The sequence below is a fragment of the Spermophilus citellus genome (genome assembly GCF_964194105.1).
Source record: "Spermophilus citellus genome assembly, chromosome: 1".
Classification (NCBI taxonomy): domain Eukaryota; kingdom Metazoa; phylum Chordata; class Mammalia; order Rodentia; family Sciuridae; genus Spermophilus; species Spermophilus citellus.
In genome coordinates this window covers 171,723,200-171,748,914 of record NC_138182.1, presented here as the reverse complement: position 1 = coordinate 171,748,914, position 25,715 = coordinate 171,723,200, and the positions used below count along the sequence as shown (strand labels likewise).

Sequence of the window (25,715 nt, the reverse complement as noted above, 5' to 3'; positions counted from 1 at the left end):
GAAAACATACAGGAGAAATTCTTCAGGACTTTGGCCTGAGTGGAGTTCTTAGACATGACATAACTCAGATCTCATTAAAATTTCGAATTTGTCCTGTGAATGAGCTAGTTAATAAAATGAAAATACAAACTACACAGAGAAAAAAAATCACAAACTACATTTCTGATAAAGGATTTTATCTAGACTATATAGAGATCTCTCAAAACTCAATAATAAGAAAGCAAACCATTTAATTGGAAAATGAGCCAAAGACATGAGAGGATATTTCCAAAGAATGTTATAAAAATATGTTTAACACTGTTGAAGTAAAAATCAAAACCACAAGGAGATGTCAGTAGTACTACTTATCAGAATGCCCCGCCCCCCCCATATATGCATTACCAAATGCTGGTGGGGAGGATGCAGAGATGCATTCAAATATTGTTGGTGGGAATGTAAAATGGCACAGCCATCCTGGAGAGAGTATGGCAATGTTATTTATTTATTTATTTATTTATTTAATTTATTTTTTTAAACTTTTTTTTCTTTTCATTGGTTGTTCAAAACATTACAAAGCTCTTGACATATCATATTTCATGCATTTGATTCAAGTGGGTTATGAACTCCCATTTTTACCCCAAATACAGATTGCAGAATCACATTGGTTACACATCCACGTTTTTACATATTGCCATACTAGTGACTGTTGTATTCTGCTATCTTTCCTATCCTCTACTATCCCCCCTCCACTCCCCTCCCATCTTCTCTCTCTGTTTTTTAAATCTAAATATGCACTTACCCAATAATTATATTTCTAGGCATTTATCCTTGAGAAATAGAAGCTTAGTTTTGCACAAAAACTTACACATAAACATTCATTGCACTTTTGTTTGTGAAAGTCCCAAACTGGAAAAAGCCTAAAATTCCTCAATGGGTGAATGGTTAAATAAACTATGGCACTACTGTACCATACAATGCCACTCTGCCATAAAAACTAAACTATTGCTGCAAAGAATAATTTGGGTAGATCTCAGGGAGTTATTCTGAGTGAAAATGTCAATTTCAAAAGGTCATATACTATAGGATTGCATTTATATGACATTCTAGAAATGACAAAATTCTAATAATGCTAAACAGATTAGCAGTTGCTAGGGCAGGAAGTGGGGTGTGACCATAAAGGGGTAAAACAAGGGAGATCTTTGTGCTAGTAGAAGAGCTCTTTATCGTGTTTGTGATGGTAGTTACAAGAATCTAATCTAAATAGAATTATACCCAAACATTGCACTAATGTAAAATTTCTGGTTTTGTTATACTATAATTATGTAAAATGTAGCTATTGGTTGAAATTGGCCACACTGGGACCTGTTATTCTCTGTGACTTCCAGTGAGTCCATAATTAAAAAAAAAAAAAATATTGGTTTCCTACATACTAGGTGTCATAACCCCCTGCAATTATAATCCAGGCAGAAGCCCACTTCTGGCATCCCAAAGTTCTTGCTGTTTTATTGATGACATACAACATAAACTGTTTCTTGTTATGCTTATTTTGTTGTATGTCTGAGTTCCTGAGCTTGTCTCCAAGTTCACTGCAGTAAGGATTTAAGTCTTGCCTGCCAGATTTCAGAGCTGTTAACAGAGTGGTTGTTTAATGCATGTGAATTTAATGTGTGCAGTGAGACAGTGGGGACTGTGAGACTGTGGTGCCAATGGCTCCTGTGTAGCTGAGCTTCAAGTGAGGGAGGGGACAGATAATTACACTCTCTAGGGAGGTAACTGGGGCATGGGTGAGTCAGTCCTGGGAGAAACAATTTGCCCTGAGGCCTCAAGATTCCCTACACAGTCCTTTTGGGTATGCTCTGAATGTAAGGTCCTGACCACTCTTTGCTAGTACTGTTTCTCAGGGTTGTGTTTTAGCAGCAACCTTGGAGGATATAAAGTGCCTATAAAAAGAGCTGGATGGTTTTGATTTGCATTTCTCCGACTGCTAGAGATGGTGAGCATTTTTTCATGTACTTGTTGATTGATTGTATGTCCTCCTCTGAGAAGTGTCTGTTCAGGTCCTTGGCCCATTTGTTGATTGGGTTATTTGTTGTCTTATTGTCTAATTTTTTGAGTTCTTTGTATACTCTGGATATTAGGGCTCTATCTGAAGTGTGAGGAGTAAAAATTTGTTCCCAGGATGTAGGCTCCCTATTTACCTCTCTTATTGTTTCTCTTGCTGAGAAAAAACACTCCAGTAAGATTGGCAGCCATTATGAAGTCAAACAACAACGAGTGCTGGCGAGGATGTGGGGAAAAGGGTACTCTTGTACATTGCTGGTGGGACTGCAAACGGGTGCGGCCAATTTGGAAAGCAGTATGGAGATTCCTGGGAAAGCTGGGAATGGAACCACCATTTGACCCAGCTATTGCCCTTCTCGGACTATTCCCTGAAGACCTTAAAAGAGCGTACTACAGGGATACTGCCACATCGATGTTCATAGCAGCACAATTCACAATTGCTAGACTGTGGAACCAACCCAGATGCCCTTCAATGGATGAATGGATAAAAAAAAATGTGGCATTTATACACCATGGAGTATTACACAGCACTAAAAAAATGACAAAATCATGGAATTTGCAGGGAAATGGGTGGCACTAGAGCAGATTATGCTTAGTGAAGCTAGCCAATCCCTAAAACACAAATACCAAATGCCTTCTTTGATATAATGAGAGCAACTAAGAACAGAGCAGGGAGGAAGAGCAGGAAGAAAAGATTAACATTAAACAGAGACATGAGGTGGGAGGGAAAGGGAGAGAAAAGGGAAATTGCATGGAAATGGAGGGAGACCCTCATTGTTGTACAAAATTACATATAAGAGGTTGTGAGGGGAATGGGAAAAAAAACAAGGAGAGAAATGAATTACAGTAGATGGGGTAGAGAGAGAAGATGGGAGGGGAGGGGAGGGAGGATAGCAGAGGATAGGAAAGATAGCAGAATACAACAGTTACTAATAGGGCATTATGTAAAAATGTGGATGTGTAACCGATGTGATTCTGCAATCTGTATTTGGGGTAAAAATGGGAGTTCATAACCCACTTGAATCTAATGTATGAAATATGATATGTCAAGAGCTTTGTAATGTTTTGAACAACCAATAAAAAATTAAAAAAAAAAAAGAGCTGGGGATGTAGCTCAGTGGTAAAGTGCTTCCCTTGTATGCACAAGGTTCTGAGTTTGATTCCCAGCAAGGGAAGAAAAAAAAAGGTGGTTAACCTTCACCCCCAAGAAAAAGCAGGCTTGCATACTGCTTAACAATAACAATATTGTTAAACTCTCAGAGCTTAGTGCTCCTCAGCTTCCACAGAAGTCCACTGCCGATGTAGTATCTACCAGGATCCCTCCATCTTGCCCCCTTGGGACTTGGGAAGTTCTTGCAGCTTGACGGTGCCATGAGTCCTCTGTCTCTAACTCATGAGTCTTGTCAGCTTCTATGAAAACTTGACATTTGTTAGACTGCAACTGACATAAAATTCCAGACCCTGTTAGAATGGTTTTTCTGAGTAGCAGCATGCTGTTCTGTCCTAGTTTTAGGCTCTAACCAGAAAGTCAGTACCTCAGGTGGTTCTGAAGGCCTTCCTGAAGGTATCTTGTTCCCCTTGATGATAAACTGTCCCCTAACTTCATAGCCACCTGGCCTCTTGCTGTGGCCTTTGAGTGATGAACTCATACCCCAAGAGGTCTTTTAGGGACAAAACTCAGGCCAGGTCACTGCCAAATGATGGGTGTCTCTAGATCTTATTCATACCCTGTCATTTCATTATCCCTGTGCTTGAAAGTTATCAACTCCATCTGTTTACTTCTTCACAGGACTGCCAGTCAAGAAGACTCCATGGGGGTGGGGAAAGGAGGCAGAAGACAGCCCCCTGCCTTCTGAGAACATTGAACTCGTTCAAACACTTCAGATGTTAATTGCTGAAAACAAACAAACAAAAAGAATAAGACCAAGAAGCTGAACCTAGAAGAAGCAAGAGGATTTGTAGTTATATTTAGAGTTAGGTTGAAGTTTAAACCACTTAGGACTAGCCTTTGTGACCTCTTGGAAAATCAATTTTCATAATTTGTAATATGGAGTAGTACTGGAGTATGTACCTCAAGGGCTATTGTAATAATTTGGAAAAAGCATTGAGCAGGTTGTTCCAGGTAACTAAATCTCTACCCTCTCTTAAAATTCATGGGCCTGGCCAGGCATTGCAGCAATCCCTAGTACCACAGGAAAAAAAAAAAAAAAGGAATTAACCATGGAAGGAAGAGGAGGGGAGGGAAGCTAGGGATAGACTCAGATTAGGGGGAATAGAAACCAGAGCAAAGGACCCCAGGAGAGGGCATTAGAAGGCGAGAGTCTCTGTGGCCTTCCGAACTCAATTCTAAAATTATTTGAATGCCACTCAGATAAAACACTTAATTTTAGTCTTAAATTCAACAAATGCTTTATTGTTTTAATCATTACATCAAATATTCTTGTTGTTCAAATATTGTCAATAAATCCAAGGTCACGGGTGGTCAAATATTGTAGGGATTCCGTTCATTGGCCTTGATTTGACATCTTTGGGCAAAGGTGAAGATAAAATGAGAGAGTGGGTTTTGAGGGTTTTCCTATGGATCAAGGTGATTGGAATCACCCCAATTCTTAGGTGCTACAAGCTGGTTATAGCTCACTTTTGGAATAGGCCTTTTTTGTGTCCCCAGGATCCTTTGTCAAAGCCAAATCCACAGACTCTTGGATGCTCTTTGCTGCCCTGAGCCCTGATTTGATAGCTGTGTCAATCCAGCCATGGGGCAGGGCTGTGTGTTCACCAGCAAAGTGGACCCGCCCTTCTGGATGGCTGAGCTCCTGTGCGTAGTCCACATATTGGTAAGGAGTGAAGGAGGTGAACGCTCCCAAGGAATAGGGGTCTTGGCTCCAGTGCTTGACCATGGCATAGGGGCACAGGGCCCAGAGCTGTTCTTTGGGGCGGTCATGGACAGCAGCTAGGTCATCCAAGATGACATCTACCACCTGGGCATCGTCCATGGCAGCAAAGAACATGGAATCATCACTCACAGTATAGGAAGCCAGGATGACACCTGTGCCATTGGGGGAGATGTGACTGGGATAGTAGATAAAGCGGGCGGGGCGGTCGGTGCTAGACTTGCCACCGAATATGCCTTCTTGCTCCCAGAAACGCTGTGTGCAGGCCAGGATCACTTTGGTGGCGCTGGTGTAGTGGACTGAACGTAGTGAATTCTCCTTGTTGAGAGAGAGGGGTGGCCGAAAACGGAGGAGCCAGGCAGCCTTGGCAGTGCTGGCCACCACCACAAAATCGGCAGTCAGACGTGACCTGGGCTGCAGAGGGTCAGCTGTCCTGAAGGTGACATGGACATGGTCTCCAGACATCTCTACTTCCTCTGCTGGTGAATGAAACAAGACTGTCCCTGGCAAGAGGGCACCATGAAGGGCCCGAGGGAGTTGGTCAAAGCCTCTGACAATTTCATGGAACCTGAGAATGAGCAAGCAAAGAAGGAAAGAGAAACAGGTAGTTGGACAAGGCATGCAGAGGACGGGTCATTTGGACTGGACAGAGGCTGAGTTCCCTAATGGACTGTACCACTCATGTGTTAGGGAGATTTAACAGTTGGCAAACGGATTAACAGCAGGCAGAATGTCAGCTTTAGGGAATTAGAGAAAAGTGTTTCTTTGTGTTGATCAATCAGAAAAATGTAACCCTCTGAGCCTCTATAGCCCCTTACTCTTTGTTACTTTCCTCTGGTCCCCTTGGTGGTCACCTCCATGGAAGATGCCTGGTCTCATGGCTGACAAAGACCTAGGATTCTTACATATGGATTCAACCCCTTCCATGATGTCCTTACAGAGTGCAGCACAGGGTAGCCTTAAAGATTGCAGTGTAAACACCACCAACAACCTTCATTTGACCTTGATCTGTCTTCAGACTTCCTCACCTTCCCCTCTCCCCCTATGGCAGCCGTTGGCTTGAATTTAAATTGATTAATTCTGAATAAAAATGCTGAGGAGAAGTGGGAGGATGCAGGTAGGGAAAGAAGAGGTCTGTAATCCATCAGGGCTCTTCCAGGCTTAGTTCTCCTCTGGTAAATGTCAGTACCTGTTTCGTCTGAAATGGGTCACAGAACCCCAGGTGAGAGTGAATCTCAGTTCTTTTGATCTTCATTAGCTACAGATCACATAGCCAGTTACCCAGGGTGACTAAGGTCTGAATTTGGAAGCCTTGATTATCTTTCAGGTCTGAGAGATAGCAAGTTCCTCTTGCATGAACCTCTAATGTAGGACTGAGGTCATGCTCTTTGTCACAGAAGAATAGGTAAGGGCCAGAGTAAAGCAGATCTATTGGCTCCTAAGAGCCCCTTAGCTAGAGGTTCTCAAAGTGGGCTCCCAAGTCAGATAGCAATGTCACTGGAATATGTCAGAAATGCATGTTCTTGGGTCTCAGCGAAGGTCCATTGACTTTGGAAGTGATGCCCCATGTTTAAGAAGCACCCTCCCTCTGGTGGTTCTGAGGGGCATTGGAGTTGGGAAACCCCTGCCTCCCCTCCTGTCACTCTCACTTTTCTTGGAGTTATCACCTGATTTATCTTGTCCTTCCTTCTACCCCTGTCCTCACTAGTAACTGGCCACCCCGTGCCCATTCTCTCCCCCCATTTCCCACCGAGATTCCTGAGAGAAGATGATCAGGTCACGCAGAGTTTCTATGAAGGACTCGTAGTAGCCAGAGTCTGTGTTCAGCAGGTCCCCGATCATCTGCACTGCCCCACGACTCAGGTCCCCCACCTTGATCAGGTACTCCTGGGATCACGTTCAGGGAAAGAAGGCAACCAGGTCAGAATGTTCAGGGAGCTGACATGAGAGCCATTGTCTCCCACCTGGGGGTAACGAGGAACAGAACTGCACAGGGTGGAATGACAGAAGTGCACTCAGCTGGGTCCCAGGTGCCTGGTTTGCCCACAGGGCTCTGAGGACAATGCTCCAAATGGTCTCCAAGTCCCAATAACAGGGACAAATAGCTAACGTTTGGTATGGATTTTAACCTACAGACCCTCTTCCAAGTCCTTTACTTGTATAATCCTCTTATATAATCCAAAGAAGCCCTATTTTACAGATGGGAAAGCTGAGGTCCAGTCTTCATGTCCATCTGTAACTGTATGGGGCCCAGACTGGCCTCTCTGATCTACCCAAAACACCAAGCCAGGAGGAAGGTGAATACCAAGTATTGCTTCTCATCCTGCCCTGACCCTCTATCCTACCCATTACCTGGCTGCCCTGGCCCCTGGACCAGAAAGTGACTATGAGGTTCTACTTCTAGTATAATTGGCCTGTGATTGTGCCCTGCGGTTTGCCCATGCTCCTTTCTCCCAGGCAAGTCCTGGACATGACAAATCTGGCTGGAAAAGTTTCACCAATCAGGGTGGCTGATCAGATATCACAGGACTTTGACCCACCCAACTTCTGAAGCACCCAGTTCAGAAAGGCAAACCGCCACCTCTGTTGGAGCAGTCGGCCATGAATGGTTAGGATCTCCTCATAACCATTCAGCTTCCTCCTCAGCTGTCCAAATTTATGTACCCCCTTGCCCCCTTTGCTCCCATCTCAGGAACAACCACTGGAGGCCAACTGTCCTCCCCTAGCCAATCACATAGGTGCTCCCTTTCCAGTTAACTGCCTCCAGCTTCTCCATGCCAATAGCCTCCGAATGAGGCACATCTGAAACCTTCCCCTTGTGGCTGTGTGTGTGTGTGTGTGTGTGTGTGTGTGTGTGTGTGTGTGGTGTGAGGATTGAACCCAGGGCCTAGCACATGTCAGGCAAGTGTTCTTCCTCTGAGCTATTCCTCCAGCCCCAGTCACCTCTTTTTGCACTACAGCCATGAGTACATCAATGATGGACCACGTATAGGACAGTGGTCCCAAGAAAGTGTATAGCCTTGTGACATTGTAGCCATCTTTGTGTAACTAAGCATTATGATTTTTACTGAACTATGTCACCATCTAAGGATGCACTTCTGCGATGTTATCCCCCTCATTAAGCAACACATAAATGTATGAGGGCTTTCCCATACCTCTACCTGCCTTTGACTCTCTGCAAAAATGCAAGTGATGGTGGCAAGTTCCTTGAAATAGCAAGCTCTGACTTGCTATATCTTTGACCTTTGACTGCTGTCCTTGGGGTGGTCTTTTTTAAAATTTTCTTTCTTCCCTCCCTTCCTACCTTCCTCTCTACTCTCTCCTGTCCTAATGGAGCTTACATTCAAGTAAAGGAGAGAGATTATAAAAAAAGATAAACAAGTAAGGTGCAGTGTAGTGAGTACTAGGGTGGGTCGTCCCACTGGGTTGGTTTCTGGGTAGCTGTGACAGGGTGGTGCATGGTTAGCCATGGTTAGAGGGGAGCCTCAGGACTGACCTTGGTGGAGAAGGAGTCATACTTCTCCAGAATCTGGCTGCAGCTACTGTTCTTCAGCTCCTCCACCAGCTTGGCATGGAAGAAGGAGGAGGGGAGGACACTTTAGTGAAGGTCAGTTCCACACACACCCTAGACCCTGCTCCCACATACCCCCATGTTCCACGCTTGGCACTTGCTTCCACTCATCCTGGGTGTGTCGGAGGCATTCTTTATATTAGTCCTGAATGCAACACTCAGTCCTACAGCTGGACTGGGGCGCTTGAGGGTGGAAACATTATCCCCTGTCTTGGACATATTCTGAGGTGTATAAATCTGGAGCCAGGCTCCCTGTCAGCCTTGGAGCCCCCAGAATTGGGGAAGTCTATCTCCTTGTCCTTGTCTGAGGACATTTCTGCAGGCCTCTGGGGCCACTGTGAAAGGTGTGGATGCCTAAGGGCTTGGTCCTATTTAGCTGTTGAGTGACACTGGATGAGGTCCAAGAGCTGCAGAGTGTATGCTGAGCTTAGCAGGATATCACTCCAGCAAAGGCAGGGCATCTGGACAGAGGCCTCCTGTGGAAGCTATGTCCCAGAGCTCAGCTGTCACACTGAGGTCCTTTTGGGTCACAGATCAGGAAAGAAAAAGGCACTGTCAGTGCTGAGTAAACATTGGTCAGTTAGAAAAAGGCATGCAGGGCCCATCATTGATTTTCCTCCTTGACCACATATCAATAATGATGACAATTATAATTCAATTATAATTCAAGGTTGGCCATATGCCTTGCAAAGTTCTTATCACTTTATATGCATCTTCTCATTTAATCTTCACAACCAGGCTGGGAGAGAGGCTCTAGCAGTGTGATTGTTTTATAGAAGTTGGAACAGAGAGATGGCAAGCATCTTGTCCAGGGTCACACAGTACATTCAAATAGAGTCCAGCTTGTATGTCTCTCTCTGCCTTAAACCTAGATCTGCCATGAGGATCTCAAAGGCAGCTAGCTTTGCACATGTCTGTACATGTGAAGACCTTTGGGATCTGAAAATGCACAATGACTGCTGAGATGGGAGGTCATGGGAGGGAGGCAAGGTTGACAGACCAAACTAGTGGAGCCCTCCTGCACATGGGCCTGGGGTCCACAGAGAGAAACTTTAGGAAGTTTGCACAAGATGTCTTTGAAGAAGGTGATGGCCTGCATGGAGGTCACTGATTCCTACTTTGGCTTACCTTTCTCAATGCTTCATGAAAGAGCTGGTCACCTGTCTTCCCCACCTCATCTGCTCTGACTGGGTACCCTAGGAGGCTGGGGTCAGCCTGCACAATCCCTGTGCGCTGCCGTACTCCATTGATCAGCACCCAGGTCTGGTTGTTGGAGGGGAAATACTCCTTGAGGGTCAGCCCCAATTTCCTGATAAACTCATGACAGAGCCTGTGGAGTGAGTCAGAGACTGATGCAGGATGAGGAAGCAACCAGTCTTCCCTGCTCCCTATGCTCACGTCCTGCCCCTACTGGATTCTCTGGGGCCCTCTCTGACCTCCCTCCACAGAAGGAATGCTAGGCTACCTAGTTGCTATGCCAAGTTGCTATGCCAAGCTATGGCTATGTGACCAAGAGGAAATTGGGTCCCCATTCTTGTGGTCACAACACAACAGGCTGGCCCTCTTTGCTGGCTGAGATCTCTCTCACTTTGTTTGAGGCTTGTAGCCTTCAGACTTTTAGGTGTGGCCCCTCCAGGTCCACGAGATACTATGAAGATGTGTAGAGGGAGTATCCCCTGGATTTATCCTCCCTGGAGGCTGTGTGTATCATGAGTTTTCCAGTCTGCATTCTCCTAATTCCTGCTCACCCACCCCTTCAGGATGGCCCTCCCGAAGTGGGCTCCCACAAGACACCTCTTTCTCCCAGAAGGAGGTTCATATTTCTATCGTTAGCAGGCCTCACAGACTGCCCTTTGACTTTCCCAGCTGTTCTCCTATCCCAATTATCTTTTGTGATCCTCAACAGGTGCAGCTATGTCTGTTCTCTATATTAGAACATTGATGCTGGGAGAGGTTTCGAGGTAGCTGTGGAGCTATGAAATGAGTTGGCATAGGTCCTGTCCTTGTTGCTAGCAGCCCATATCCTGGTCTTCCCCATCCACCCCCACTTCTCTCAATCATACCTGTGGTTGATGGGGATCCTCATGGCACCCAACTCTATGTACAGCTGTGTTCCAGGAACTCTATGGGTCTCAATTCTGCCACCTACACGCCCTGAAGCCTCCAGGACAGTCACCCAGAAAAATAAGTATTTAAGAACTCAACTAGGCCAGCCGTGTCCCCGCCATACAATCCCCGTCTTCTTCCCTCCAGCCAGGCCCAGATTTGCCTCTTTCTGAAGTCTTTCTCTGTCATAGAGACAGACCAATTGCTTTCCTACCCCTTCCATCCCAGCCTAGAGTCCTACACTTAGTCTTTGGCTCCAGTTCCACTGGGCTATCCACCACCTGCAGCCACCTCCCTGCTCAGAGTCCAGGATCCCTGTGAGGTACTCTCCCAAGCACCCTTGTGTACCTGGTGGCCAGCATCCTGCAAAATCTTGGCAGCTGTGAGTCCAGCCATGCCTGCTCCAATCACCACTATCCGTTTCTTTTCAGCTGTCTGCCCCAGCGCGTCTTGAGCCAGCTGTAGTAGTTCTTCATACTGGGGGTCTTCAAAGCATTTGACAAGGTCATCATGGAAGCCCTGGGTACTCATGCTCAGCACAGACAGAAGGCCAGAGCCAGAAAGCCTGGGAACATAGTTGTGGAGATGGCGGTCAGGCAAATAGCTGGGGACCAAGGAAGCCAGCCTTAATCCTTGATCAGTGGAGGATTATATCACTGAACCTGTAATGATACATCCTAGGAATTCCTGTTTCTTTCCTCCCTATCAGAGTGTGCATTAGCCATGGACCCTCCCATGCTTGCTTTCCATGGGGAGATCAATGCCCTCCATTCAGGGAGAGACACAGGCTGCGTATCTGTCCCCGAGGACCTGCCATCACCTCAGCCAGCTGGACTTCCACGTAGGAGGCCAAGCCCTCCGCTGAATAGAAGACAGGTGAGATACCTCTACCCTTCCCGTTGGGTTTCCCTATCTCCCCCTTGGGGTTGATAAAATGTTTGTTACAATGGGAAGACCTTAATTCACTGCAGCTATGGAAGGATGGGTAAGGATGGAGAGTCTGAAGACATTGTTTAATAAACTTACATTCTCTGAGGTGTGCATGGTAGGCTACTAGCTTTCCAAGACCCAGAGGAACATCCTGGGGTCATCTCTTAGAGATGACCAAGGGTTATTGAGGTTAAAGAATTTTCTAGACTGAGCCTCCATTTCCATACTTGTCTTCCATTTTATTCTGTCTCTGTTCTGAGAGAGATGTGCCATAACTTCCCCCTAGGGTCTTATAAAAGGTGTATGTCTTATGATTGTTTTGTTCCTATTTTCAAAACTATTTATCTGTGCTCTGGGCTGAATTGCATATTCCCAAAATTCATATGTTGAAGCCTTAATCTCTAGTACTTCATAATAGTGACTCTATTTATAGATGGAAGCCCTTAAAAGGTGGTTAAGGTAAAAGGAGGCTGTTAGGATAGATCCTATTCCAATCTGATTGATGTCCTTATAAGAAGAGGAAATTTGGACACAGAAAGAGACACCAGGGATGTGTACACAGAGGAAATAACTTGTGGGAAGATAGTTATCAGGAAGCCAAAGAGAGGTCTTAAATCAAACCTGCCAATGCCTTGATCTGGGACAGCCAGACACCAGAACCATGAGAAAATAAATTTCTCTTATTTAAGCCACTCAGTCTGTGGTATTTTATTATGGCAACCTGAGCTGACTAATATAGTCTATTTCTCTTCTCCCCTCCGTGTGGAGAAGAAAACATGATTGGTTCTTACCCAACTCTCTCAGGTCAGATAGCCACAGACCTTGGAAGAAAATTTGTATTCATTTTTCTTCTTAAAATTTTTTTGGTGCTAGGTATCAAAGCCAGGGCCTTGCAAATGCTAGGCAAGTGCTCTATCAACTGAACTATATCCCCACCCACATTTGCTTTTCATGTAAATCCACACAAGGAATGTGTGAATGTCCCCTGGTCTTCAATCTCAGGATTTTTATTTAATTTGGGCTACCCTTCTTTCTTGGTTTGTCATAGGATTGGTATTCACATTACAGAAAATAAAGGCACAGAGGGACCCATCATTTGTCTCCTTCTGGGTATAATTTCTCACTCTCCCATTTCATTTAAATCATCACCATTAAGTTTGTGTGGTCCTGCTGATTCTTGCATGGAGTATGTTAGATAATTGCTAACCTCTTGTCTTCTCCATCTTGAAACAGAAATCAAATCGGCCAGAGACAGTAGAAAAACTAGTGGATGGAAAGATGGGGGCACAAATAAATGAGTGCATGGATGGACAGTTGGATAGACAGTGGGAAGGATGCATGCACAGAGAGGCTTTGGGCCTCCAGCCTCTGTATTTCATCACAGATTCCAGCTGGTGGGCAGTGCCCATCCTGGACTTGTGCTCTATAGTCCTTGAGACCACCATTTAAAAAATATTTATTTTTTGGTTCTTTTCAATTATATATCCATTTTGCTATGATTATGCAAGCATGGAGTATATGTTACTCTAGTTAGAATCCCAGTCTTAAGGATGTACATGGTGGGTGAGATTCACTGTGTTGTTTTCACACATGTACGTGGGAAAACTGTGTCAGATTCATTCCACTGTCTCCTTTGCTCATCTCCCCTCTCTTCCCTCAATTCCTCTTTGTCTACTGCTCTTCTAGTCTTCCCCTCACTCCTCCTTCTATTGTGGGTTAGCATCCACCTATCAGAGAAAACATTCCCCCCCTTTTTTTGTGGGGATCCTTCCGTCCAATTTCCCCTGTCTGCTTCTCCAGCTTCCTTCTGTGAATCTGTGTGTTTGGCTTTCTCATTCCTTTTACTCTGTCCACACACATGCACACCCCTCAGAATTCAGCCTCTCTCCACCCTCAGGAATCGTACATCTTTTCTTTCTTCAAGGAATGGTAATAAGGCTTATTCCTTGTCTCTTTCTTTGAAAAGAGAGTAGAATCTGACTCATTCTGAAATCCCAAGTTTGGGTCTTTTTTCCCCCAAGTCCCTTGGGATGTACTTATTGATTGAATACAGGGCCTCTCTCATGGTAGGCCGGTGCTGTACCACTGAGTTACATACCTAGCCTTCCCAAAACATTTTTATTGTTATTATTTACTAATTAATTTATTTTATGGTACTGAGGATTGAACCCAGGACCTCACATATGCTTTGCAAGGACTCTGCCACTGAACTATATCCCTAACCCTTCCAAATTAAAAAAAATTAATTTTTTATTTTGCCAAGTTGCCCAGGCTGGCCTCTAATTTAGAATCCTGTAGCCTCAGCTTCCTGAATAGCTGGGATTACTGGCATGTGCCACATACAGTCTATTTTATTTTTTGATTAATATATATTGATTTTACATATTCATAGGATTCAGTGTGATGATTCCCACACATGCATACAGGCACTGATCATTCCAACGGCATCTCTGTATGACTTGAAAATGGTACTTGAAATTGTCAGCAATTCCATTTTTTAAGGAAACCATAGATTCATGGCTGGACCTTCTAGGAAACACAAATGCTTTGAGGTGTTTTCCCAAAGGTGAGGGGGAAGTTTCCATGGAGAAAGCCCCCTCTTCTATCAGTTGCCTTGCCCTGTAGAGTCAGCTCTGTAGAGTCAGCTCATTAGGGCAGAGGGCTCCTCCCTGGCCATAGAGAACAGAACAGAGTATCTTTGCTTGAGGAGCTATCAAAACAATCCAGAATAACCTTGATTTCACACAGAAGAAACCAGACCCAGAAATCCATGGAGACACACAGGTATTTACTATTTGCAAAGAGAAACCAACACCAGACCCACAGCCCTAGCGCCCCTCCACATGCCTCCTGAGCGAATCAGCAACCTGCCTTAAAGAATTGCTGTGTTCTGTTTTGGAGGTGGGGGGACTACTAAGCAGCCCAGATGCCTGCTCTGAGAGTTAAAAATCAGATATTTCCTGTTCCTTCTGAATAGAAGCTGTGCACAATTATTACATGTCAATTAAAAAGAAAAAAACCTCCATAATTTCTGATCTTTTGTCCCCTATTGGTTTGGAAAGCAGGATCACCAGAGCAGGTTAATGGAAGATAAGAAAGGAAGACTCAGAGGAAGAGGGATGGCCCAGAATCCTGGCCTTGTGGCCTCCCTCTGGGTACTCACAGAAGCTCAGCATGGTTCTTAGTTCCCCAGGATCTGGATCTGGATCAGGTCCTTATAGGGCTCTGAGGATTGTCTGAAAGATGTGAACAGAGTTAGAGATATATTTATGGCCTGTTCCTGCCTCTCAACTTCTTAGTTCCTACCCTTAAGTCACAACACCCACTGGAAGCCTGACAGGGAGGAGGCCCTGGACAAGAGATGCTTGGGTCCTGGGGAAAGTAGGCACAACCTGGTGCTCTTCTTATCTCCACTTACCAGATCTGCCCACCTTGCCTCCCACTACTCTGTCAAGTGGCCCTTACTCTGTCAGTTTCCTTGGCTAGAAACCCTAAGGTAGGTTTGAGACCTCCTTTCCTGAGTTTCTGTGTCCAGGGTTTCCAGCTTCCTTAAGCTCTGCCTTCCCAGGGCGCTTACCATCGTACCCATTCTTTACTTAGGTTCCCTCTCCCTCCTAGCTTGTGGGGTTCTCTCCCTCTGCCCCTTCACAGTCACTGCAACTGGGCCCTTCTTTGCCTTGGCCACTGCTAGAGTGACAGTTGTAAATAAAACTCAGGTTTGGCAGCTCCCTCTCTCCCTCTCTTTTTAATATTTTTTGTAGTGGGGATTGAACACAGGGCCACATGCATGCTAAAGCAAGAATTCTACCACTGAGCTACCCCCTCAACCCCAAATTTGCTGCTGGAAACCTTTGATACTTTTATTTATTCTGCTGGCTAAAGAAGAACCTATCAAAGAACTTGTTTCTTTAGCAAGGACGCCTATTGGAGTTCTGGGTAGGCAGTGGTGCTTCAGTGAATACTCTCTCAATGAACACATAAAGGAGGTGTGAGGTTCGGTACCCAACACTGTGGCCAGCAGGGACTCTGGTTTCCAAACTGACAACCTCCAGAAGACAACCTATCCCATCCTCTTCTCCCACATTTATCTCTTCATAAATTTGTCTTCTTGGCCAACCCCTCACGGTGCATCAGGATGTTTACAACAGAGATTTCTCTACCTGGGGCTTAATTAGTCCTACGCTTCCTGCTCCCAAGTGCATTTTATCCCCACCCACCCAACTTCCAGGACTCCGGTCTTTTTTCCTTGTAGCCTTTAGGGAACTTCACTTTCCTCCTTTACCATGCCCTTTGCAGAGTGGTGAGGGTTTGGGCTGTCAGGGGTGTGGCAAGGGCGTGCAGAGACTGGAACAGTCTGGGCTGGAGAGAAGGGGTAGGGCTTGAGCTGGTAGAAAGTGGAGGTGGGTGAGGGGGAGTAAATGTGTTAAGGCATAAGCACTAGCTACTGTCAGTCTTGCTGTCTGCCCTCTGAATCCCAGGGTTGTGAAGGAGTTCCTTAAGCTTGGCCGTACTCAGCAAGGAGCTAGCAAAGCTATTCAGCAGGAATGCTGGCATCCAGTTTTAGGCCTTTCTAATTCCTTCTAGAAGTGCTCCAACTCTATCACCTCTCTTATGCACAGTAACCAGACTGGACAGATCCTCAATGTGCTGGGTATATTTAGAGACAGGCATAGCACCAGCCAACAAGTAGGTCAGCCCTGTCACCTCTTAAGCAGACAGTACTTGTTGGGAGTCTCCCTGAGAACTCCCTGGGCCTTTCAAACATGGCGGTGGGCAAATTGCCAGTGGGCAGCTAGAACTCCCTGGGCCTTTCAGATAAGGAGCCCCTAATGCAACATGGCAGCGGGCAAGTTGCCAGTGGGTGGATAACAAGTTGTTTTGAAAACCTTCTAATTGGCCCTCCCGTCTTCCTTACTCGTGGACAGTTCGTGCCCCCCCATGAATCTTATGCAGGGCAGACGTGGGTGCACTGTAAGTGATGACCTGACCTTTACTATGATTGGCCCCGGGAGCTTCCTGGTTTAAGATAACTGACTCTCACTTTTTATATAAGCTAGCAGCAGTTTACAATAAAGTGCTTCATCTTTTGTTGAGGGCCATGGCTGAGTCGGGATGACGCATGGCATTTTTGCCAGAAGTAGTGGTTGAGAGGTGACGCCAGCAAGCCATTAAAGTGATGACTTTCGAGTTCTCGCAGAGTTCCCATTGAGTTCCGGTTGAGCTCTTGCAGGGATTCCTGAAGAGTTCTCATTGGTTGGGGAATTGCCGGAGGAGGGATTTCCGGTTGGTGGTTGCTGGAGGAGCCGTGTGGCATTTAGGAGAGTGCCCGGGGAGCATGTGTGGAGTGTGCTGTTGGAATTCAGGCAATAAAGTTTCCTGTTTGTAGATACAAGTGCTTTGTGGTGGCTCGGTGATTTGTGCCGAGCCAGACTGCGGCAATCTTTGTCACTGCTATCTGTGTGTGTGCATTTTAATCTCCGAGACGAACCTTGGCCTTTCATTGGTGCCGAGACCTGGGAGGGGAAATTCCTCATTCTGAGGACCCCCTCTTTCAAGGTTCGCTGTCCTTGTTCACCTTTTTGAGCACTGCTACATTCCACCCAACACTGGCCCTCCAATAGGTAACTCCTTCTGATCAACAACCAGTGAGTCCCCCTCCCCATCTTTGGGAATCCATCTCCAAACAGCTATATGCAAAGGCTTTAGCTGTGAATGTCCAGCAAGGCCCTTGATGCCTAGTTTGGAGGGGAGAATGCACCCCACCACAACTTTCACAGTTACGGTGGACTCTCTGGATGCCCATTTCATGGTTGATGAGCTATAAGGGACAGAAGAAGAATAGGCACTCTCTGACTCTGTTTATCTCCTTCTCCTCTCCTGGAAAAACCCTGATGTCAGGTGGCCTGTGACTCCTGGCCTTCAAAAGGTCTTGCTGGTTGGGCTATTAGGTGACGACTCATTTGCCCTCCCGGCCCTGGCTCTCCCGAGTCTCTTTGGTTGACTTCTCCTTTTGGGGACACCTGTAGGAAACTCAACCAAATTCTGTTCCAGTCCAGGCCATTCAACTCTTCTCTTCCTGCTGAGAGTCATCATGGGAGCCTCTTCTTCCCTCCCTGCTGATTCCCCTCTCAAATGCCTCCTGGCTAACCTTAACTGGTTGTCCTTCACTTCTGACTTCAAACCCAAACTCCTCATCAAATTCAGTACATAGAATTGGCCATATTACCAATTAGAGGGGTCTCTATATCCTCAAATTCTGCGTGACCTTTTTAACTTCTGCAAGTGCTCGAAAGGGTGGAAGGAGATTCCCCTATGTGGAGGTATTTTCCTTCCTTCCCTTCCACCCTGAACTGTGCTTCTCCAATAGATCCTCACCCTCAGCCTTCTGCCCCAGACTCTCTGCTGTCACTCCCACCTCAGCAATCTGATTTCTCCTCTCCAATTACTAAATCAAAAACCCAAACCTCCGCCAGTTCTCAGACCATTGCCCCCTTGCTGAAGTAGCAGGTACTGAGGTACCCCTCTACCCACTCACTCCTCTCTTCTCCTGTCAGTGCCCACACCGGGTCCCACCAGATCCTCTTACCAGCTAACCTAAAGCTCAAAGCAGCTGAGGAGAGCCCTCAGACCCCTATTCAAGATCTGGTGAAAATGGCCTTTAAAGTTGCTTTGTCATCACTGAAAACAGGTTACTAAGAATTTAATGTCCCTCACAGGCTTTTTGGGATACTCACTCCCATCTTCCCCTCTGCTCTACCTGTTCTACTTCTCAAGTTTTCATTGCTAGGGAAAATCCCCAACCCCTTTCCCATTATCCTTTTACATTTCTTCTTCCTCATTCTCAGATCCACCAGAGATGCTCTCAGCCCCGCCTTCCCCTCTTCCCCCTCCCTACCCAGGCCCACAGAAAAGTCTTAACTGACCTTCTCCAGAAGTCTTCACCATGGCTGATTTTAGGGCTTTCAGCAAAAGAATCCCTATAAAAGAGTTCAGTGTAGATAAACTTTCTCTTTTCATGTTGCCCTGTTCTACTTGGCCACTGGCTGGAAAAATCAACACTCCAAAAGCTAGACACCCCCTTACTAGTTTTTCACAAAATATGTGAACAAGGCCTCTGGCCTTGAACTGGGCTTCACAGAGATGGCTACATTTCTAAGATAAGGAAGTTAGCAACTGGGCTCCATGGGAACAGCTGGCAGGGGGAGAAAGAAAGGGAAGAAAAAGCTCTCCCCCTCCCAGGTGTCCTTGAAAAGTTAACTTGCTCAGAACAGAAAAAAACAAAACAAAACAAAACTGCTTTTTGTGAACTTCTGCAGACTGTGAACTTCTGAGCCCCTCCCCTTACATGCTGGATGCAAAATTCTGAAACAACCTAAACTTGGGGTTCAGGGATTAATTGATTACAATAGAAGCAGTGCCCTCTGAATCCGGTTGCAACCAAATAGGACTGTTTCCCTATCTTCAGTGCTATCTTAGGTGCCTTGTCTGTCCCTACAACAGTATAATTCCATATACTTAAACATTGTTTATGTTTTCATGAAATGGTCAACAGATGTGATTAATTGTGTACTGCAAAACGCAAAAGTACTTTGCTACTTTTCTACAAAAGGTTAAAAGCTTTCAGCCTTTCTTTAATTCATGTTTAGATGTGATATTATATTGTATTGCCTAGTATTCATGTGAACTTGAGCAACAATTTATTTAAGCTTTGTAAAATGATATTTAAAAAGTGAAGATCAGCTTCAGAACTATAGCACTTAAGATTTATGAAGAGCCCCGCCTTACCTGAGATAAAGCTGTGCCTCCCATCTTACTACATGTAAGAATGACTCCAAAGTAGGCCACACTTCAGGTAAAGCCCAGTACTCTTAATTTAAAGTGAAACTGACTTTGCTGGATGTTTATGATCAAGATTTAAAGTTAAATTAAAAGGGCCAAGAAAACCAATATTTGGCTCTTGCCCTCTGAGTCAATCTGAATCCAGAGAACAGGGAACTTCTCTAAAGATCTTTTCAACTCCGGGCCACATAACCTCCTGATCAGGGAGATTAATGAGACCACTGGAGAATGAAAAGCCAATCCATGCATTTGCTGTGAATAGGAAGGTCACCAGAGAAGAGAGACATCCCTGATGCTTCCAAGGGAAGCCACATGGTCAAGCAAGACCTGGACCCATCCTAGCGCAAATGGCACTAACAGAACTAAGAAGCTGCTCTCAAGTTCCCCCACGAGCAACCCCTATGGGAACTTGGCTGACTCTTAACAATAGATAGAAACAAAGTCAATTTTGACCAGCTTGATCTTAAACACCTACCAAAACCAGTTAAGCCAAAAAGTCATTCCTAGGAGTAATGAAAGACAAAAACAGCTAGAAAAGAGGAGACAGCAACTAGCCAACAGTCTCCATGGGGAATGTTCAGTCAAGTATGGCCTTGGCTCCTCCCCCTCGCAGGACCCCTATTAGTCCTCTTTATGTTTCTCCTAATAGGACCACTAATAGGACCACGTCTGTTAAACTGCCTACAGAAGTTCCTGCAGGATCAGATATATAGATTCACCAACCAGTCAGTCAATCAACTACTTCTTTAAGACTACCTGCCCTGGTGCCCAAGATGGAGACCTATGACTCATGACCAACTCCTCTGGCTCCAGAGACTCTGTGCCCATTTAAAACCCTCTCTAACCCCCTTTTCCAGTTTTCACAACCCCTCTTTCACTTCATAGGAATGAGAACTACTCTCCAGCAGGTCCACTCTGCTTATTCTGTCTGCTCTACAGCATCCCCACAAGGAAGCATCAAACCTAAACTCCCCACACCTCAGATGAGGAGCCACTAGCCAGGCAAAGACTGGTAGATCAACTTCACTCTTGTGCCTAGGCACAAAAAGCTTCGTTACCTACTTACTTTGGTTGATATTTTTTCAGGTTGGATAGAAGTCTTCCCTACATCCAGGGAAACTGCTGACACTGTTGCCTCCATCCTCATTGAGCAGATCATTCGCAGGTTCGAACTTCCCGCCTCCGTCCAGTCAGACAACAGTCTGGCCTTCAGTTCTCAGGTTGTTCAACTAGTCTCCAAAGGCCTCAACATCACTTGGAAGCTCCACATCTCCTACCAACCCCAATCCTTGGGTAAAGTTGAAAGGCCTAATGGCATTCTCAAGGATCATCTCACTAAACTTGCTATTGAACTTAGGCCCAATCTCCTGCTGTTGGACCTTACCTGAATTCAGGAAGCCCCAAGGGCCCCCTCAGGCCTTAGCCCATTTGAGCAACTCTATGGGTGCCCTTTCTTAACCACCCAAAGCTTTTCAATCACTTCTCCTCCCCCTGTGTCCTACCTGCCCTATCTCACACTTCTACACAAACTCCTAAGGGAACACGCAGACTGGTGCCTTCCTGCGCCATTCATTGCCTCAATCCCAACACAACCAAGCAACAAGCAGAACTTATAGCTGCCTCAAGAGCATGTGAACTAGCTAGAAGGAAAAAGCTTTCTCTATATACCAATGAAAGGCCAAGGTTCGTCGTTGGAGATTAAAATGCACACACACAGATAGCAGTGACAAAGATGAAGCACTTTATTACAAACTGCTGCTAGCTTATATAGAAAGTGAGAGTCAGTTATCTTAAACCAGGAAGCTCCCAGGGCCAATCATAGTAAAGGTCAGGTCATCACTTATGGTGCACCCACATCCACCCTGCATAAGATTCATAGGGGGCATGAACCATCCACGAGTAAGGAAGACGGGAGAGCAAGTTAGAAGGTTTTCAAAACAACTTGTTATCCACCCATTGGCAACTTGCCCGCCACCATGTTGCATTAGGGGCTCCTTATCTGAAAGGCCCAGGGAATTCTAGCCGCCCACTAGCAATTTGCCCACCGCCATGTTTGAAAGGCCTGGGAGTTCTCAGGGAGACTCCCAACAGTACTCTGCTCATCTCCAAAGATCCCTGGGCATAATGTTGAACAAAAGACACCAGACAAATGACACCTACTTGTTACTCTCCTTACATGATGTTTAAACACAGGAAGAACTAACCAGTGGGGATAAAAGTGATAACAGGGCTTATATTTTGGAAGCATTTCCTGGAATGGAGCATAGCAGAACTTTCTGAGAGTAATGGAAATCATTTTACCTGAGCAGTAGTTACTCTCAAGTGTTTCACCAATTAAGATGTCCGTGTTGTACTCTGTGTAAATTACTGCTGTGTAAAAATTCAAATCCATAAAAAGGCACCCCCTATGCTAAATTGTTTTTTTTTCTAGGTTAAAAAACCAAAAAATAAAGGAGAGAGACAAGAGTGGAGGAGATAGAAGATAAATACAATAACTATATAGTATATCAGATGGTGAAAAGCATTCTGGAAAAAGTAAAGTGGGCATGGAGGTGGGCAGGACGGTGGAGCCCAGAGCAAAAGGGGGAGCCAGAGGCCAAGGAGCCAGAGGCTGCTGGGGATTTGGGCTCACATCTGTTGAGAGCCTTCTTGGGCTATGCCTTGCCTGCCTTGCTTCTAGGAACTGATTAAGGCCTGAGAAGCCCTAAGCACTGATAGGTGGAATTATAAGTAAAACATGGCTAAAATCCTATAGATGAAAGTCTACAAAGTTATTTTTTAGTTTGTTTATTTATTTATTTATTTTTAAAAAATACAATATTAAATTGCTGGGGAAACCCCATTCTCTTGTGGGGGGTGTTTTTTGTGGCCAGGGCCTGGAATGGGAGTTTGACCTCACTCTTGCTATTCCAGCTCTGATTATTTTACTCACCCCACATCCCACACAACTGGAAGCAGGTCCTCTTATTACTGTTGTTTCTTGATGAGGAAAATAAGACTTACAGGAATGGGGAACTTGCTAAGATGGACCAAATCACATCACAAGTGTGTGTCAGAAATGAGACACACATGAGCTTCCTTTTGGCTCTTCCTGGCTTCTGAGGATGTGTCAAACACTGGGGGTGGGGGTGGGGGAGTGATGGGGACTCTGGCAGGGCCACATAACCAGAAGAAATAAATCAAACATCTTGTTCAACCTCTGGTGCTGAAGTTGCAACACAGCCTGAAGCACAAGCACATGTTAAGGCTCAGTGAGCAGGTCAGCTTTCAAGGGTGGGCTGCCGGAATGGAGCTGCCTCAGGAACTTCTGGCTGCAAGGTAGGCACCCCCCAGGAAGGTGGGAAATGGCTGCTACAAGTGTGTCCTGAGGACCTGTGTTTTGACTGAGGGGCACTAGCTATGTATGCTAGTGCTGCTGGCTCTCCCAGTCACTGGTGTGTTGGTGGTGGTGAGTCTGTCCACTTGGGGCATTGGCCCAGTCAAGCCTCTGTTCTTCTGATCCACTCCGAGCCTGGAGAAAGGCTGGATGTAGAAGTGTTGTCCAAGGGAGGGCCCGACCAGACCACTGGCATGTGGCTGGGAGCCTGTCCTGGGGGACCTATCCTAGGGGTCCTGTTTTGGAAAATCTTGTCCTGGTGGCCTTGTCCTAGGAGATCCTGTTCTGGGGGGACCTGTCCTAGGGGGCCAGTCTAGGAGAGATTGTCCTGGGGGAGCCTGTTTTGGGAGCCTGCCCAAGAAGGCTTGTCTTAGGGCAGCCTGACTTGCTTGTCCTCTGATGGGAGGCAAAAGAGCTTGGAGAAGGGAATTCTCTTGGGGACTCTGGCGGGGACTCTGATCTCCCCAAAGAGTCATCCCCATGGGTGAATCTGTTTATTGTAGGAGAACTGGTGGAGGTGGGAAGAGAATGGGAGGAGGAGAGGAAGGATGCAGGAGCAGGAAGGAGCAGGGTACTGAGTCCGTAAAGGGGGAGACCTCAAGCAAGTTCCCTGCCTGGCAGCCCTTTGAGGACCTGCCATTAGCCCCCAGCTTGCCTTCCTCTTTGTGTACCTTGTCTGTCTCCTCCACAGCCACTCTTTGGGGTAGATGAGATTCACCGAGAGCCCTGTCTTCTCATGTTCCCCTGCATCATATACAGAAAAAGAGATTGTCACTAATCCTTGCCCTGGCTCCTTCCTTTTGGCACTGCTGCCCTGCCCTGCCCTCCACAGAGGTATCAAGTGTGTGAAATGAGGCCCAATAGGGGGACTATGTGGGTCACGGGGGCCCCAAGCACACCGCCACTGCCTTTGCCTCTCCACTTGAGGACTCTACCCACTTTCTACTGCAAGAACAGTAGGGGACCTCAAAAAACTTAATGGAGGTGGGAGTGGGGGTGAAGCATGCAGAGCAGAAAGAAGGAAGAGAGAACAGGGACCCAGGAGAACAGATTGCTACGCATAAAACATAGTGGGGCGGACACAACTTACACTTCCAGACCACACCTCCTCCCTACACACATACACCCTTCTTCTCTGGGCTACTCTAGAACCATCTTACCTTTATGAGAAGATGAAATGACAAGAGGCAGAGAGAAGGGACCCTCCTTGGATCACAGAAGTGGGGGCTTACTCCACCCCAATCCTCATGCCATCCTTTCTCACTGGCACCCTGTCTGATTCCTCACCAAGAAAACAGCTCTATGGATGATGTGGCCAATGGGGGTCCTGGTCCAGGTGGAGAAGGACTGGACCTCAGGCACAATACCTCCTTCTAGGAAGGCAGGACAATTAGAGGAAAGGTCACTAGAGGAAAGAAAAGAGTCTCTGCATGTTTATCCTAAAAGTTTGTGCTGTGACAAAATATAGGGATCAAGATACCTGGGAGCTTGCCTGGGGCCTTTAGCACCCATGTCTACAAAGCCAGGGCTTGAGCCAAGTCATGGGTGTCTGGGAGGGTAGGTGGAGATCAGAGTCCTGGATAAGGACTTTCCTGTTGTGCTCCTCATAATCAACCTATGGTCTGGATCTTCATGCAGTTGAGTTTCCTGATCTCTCTCCTGATTTCCAGATCTTTGCTGACAGGTCCCACCAGAGAAGTTTGCAGAAGAGAAAGGAAGGGGGTGGGATTTACATTGTGCTGTTAATCCAAACCAAATGCCAGTGCCTCTGTGCCAGACATCCAGTAAGATGTTCTCATCCTGATGCAATTGTTGGCCTGTTGCAAGAGAGTGGGCCAATCTTTGGCTCATCAGGATCAGATAGCTTGGGCCTGAGTAGGTGTGTACCCATGCTCAGTTTCTATCTCCCACCTTCTCTGTGACTCAGCTACTGGGCGCTGTTTCCCAGCATCCTAACAGAAGTGGACCTGAGTGACCAGGTATGGTCTCATACATGTCTTCTCTCTGCACCTTTAAATCTGGTCTTCCTCCTTTCTAGAGCTACACATGGAGAGAAAGTTCTAGCATGACCAGAAGTCTTTAGGTGTCCTCTGGGAGGATGAGAGAGCACACTAGAGGTTCTGCTGCTGTTAGTGATGCTCATAGCAACAGCTTGCTCTGCCTTGGCCATGTGTCTCCTGGCTGCTGTCTTCCTTCTGGAGATCTGTCTCTTCTACCCTTTCATCCCATCTGTCCATCTGGGACATAGTATTGTTCTCTAGTGGTGGATGGGGTGTTGGCAGCAGTGACTTTTTGTCCTTCAACATTTTTATTTATTTTATTAAAATACACACACACACACACATAAATTTTCTTTTTTGGTACTAGGATGAATGGCTGGTTTAACATATGAAAATCAATAAATTTAACACATCACATAAATAGACTTAAAGATAAGAACCACATGATTATCTCAACACACGCAGAGAAAGCATTTGACAAAATACAGTATGCATTCATGTTTAAAATATTAAATAATCTAGGGAGAGAAGAAACATAACTCAACATCATAAAAGCTACATATAACAAACCCAAGGCCAACATTATTCTAAATGGAAAAATATGGAAGCATTCTCTCTAAAAACAGGAACAAAATGGGATGCCCCCTTTCACCACTTGTATTCAACATAGTCCTTGAAACCCTAGCCAGAGAAGTTATGCAAAAGAGAGAAATTAAAAGGGAACAAATAGGAAAAGAAGAGCTAAAGTATCCCTATTTGCCTATGACATGCTCATATATTTAGAAGACTCAAAAAACTCCACCAGAAAACTTTTAGAGCTCATGAACGAACTCAGCAAAGTAGCAGGATAAAAAATTAACACCCATAAATCAATTGTGTTCCTATACACCAATGATAAATCAGCCAAAAATTAGGAAAACTATCCCATTCACAATAGCCTCAGAAGTAAAATAGTTGGGAAT

At 45.7% G+C, this 25,715-nt stretch overlaps 1 protein-coding gene, 1 long non-coding RNA gene and 1 pseudogene across 3 annotated transcripts in view; 2 read left to right on the top strand and 1 right to left on the bottom strand.

Annotated features, from left to right (window-relative positions):
- LOC308650568 overlaps nt 1-25,715 on the top strand; it is a 761,651-nt gene that overhangs the window by 99,257 nt on the left and 636,679 nt on the right. The gene's annotated exons all lie outside the window — the stretch shown is intronic.
- LOC308652441 (phospholipase DDHD1-like) overlaps nt 1-25,715 on the top strand; it is a gene marked incomplete at both ends in the record, with an annotated part of 588,634 nt that overhangs the window by 29,364 nt on the left and 533,555 nt on the right.
- LOC308658432 (L-amino-acid oxidase-like) lies at nt 4,668-11,183 on the bottom strand (annotated as a pseudogene). The gene is made up of 6 exons: nt 10,957-11,183; nt 10,566-10,678; nt 9,631-9,832; nt 8,428-8,496; nt 6,682-6,818; nt 4,668-5,499 (listed from the first exon to the last, which is right to left on the bottom strand). The product of its transcript is annotated as an L-amino-acid oxidase-like (transcript).